Source organism: Penaeus monodon, chromosome 24 (assembly GCF_015228065.2).
Source record: "Penaeus monodon isolate SGIC_2016 chromosome 24, NSTDA_Pmon_1, whole genome shotgun sequence".
NCBI classification, from domain to species: Eukaryota; Metazoa; Arthropoda; class Malacostraca; order Decapoda; family Penaeidae; genus Penaeus; species Penaeus monodon.
The window spans coordinates 27,313,064-27,313,588 of NC_051409.1; the positions used below are offsets into that span (position 1 = coordinate 27,313,064).

General features: G+C 37.5%; 1 protein-coding gene across 1 annotated transcript in view; it reads left to right on the forward strand.

Annotated features, from left to right (window-relative positions):
• Positions 1-525, forward strand: part of LOC119588702 — a 103,718-nt gene that overhangs the window by 82,465 nt on the left and 20,728 nt on the right.

Genomic DNA, 525 nt, shown 5'->3' on the forward strand with positions numbered 1-525 from the left:
TGTTCACACGTTCACCTAATCTCTTTCCTCTTTCTCTGTGTACATATACAAGCAAATTTCTCCAAACTCCAATGTTGCAGTTAGCAGTAATCAAAGCAGAATTCTTCATTTTTTACGGGGGTCGCCTTCCCCTCCTGATTTGTGCTGCCTTTACGAGTTATCGAAGAGCGATATTATTGAGCAACGCATGAAATCTATACTTGAAACATCTCTTATTTCTTATCACGTCGTCATATCAATGTATTTTTGTACACTGAAGTACTCCGGTATGTATAACTTATTTTTGAACTTAAGTGATCTCACGTAACGGAATTAATTGTGATTTTGTAATGCTATGTCTCCTGTTTTTTTTCGAAAAGCGGAACTATTTCAGACTAGCATTTTCATTAACGTTAATCACAAGCTAAAGTAGGAACAGAGTGTCTGACTCATCTGCTTGAGTTGTCTGAAGTTGAAGTGTGCTGAAAAGCATTCACGTTGCATCTTTAGGTATACTGTGTTAAACACACACGCGCGCGAATATGT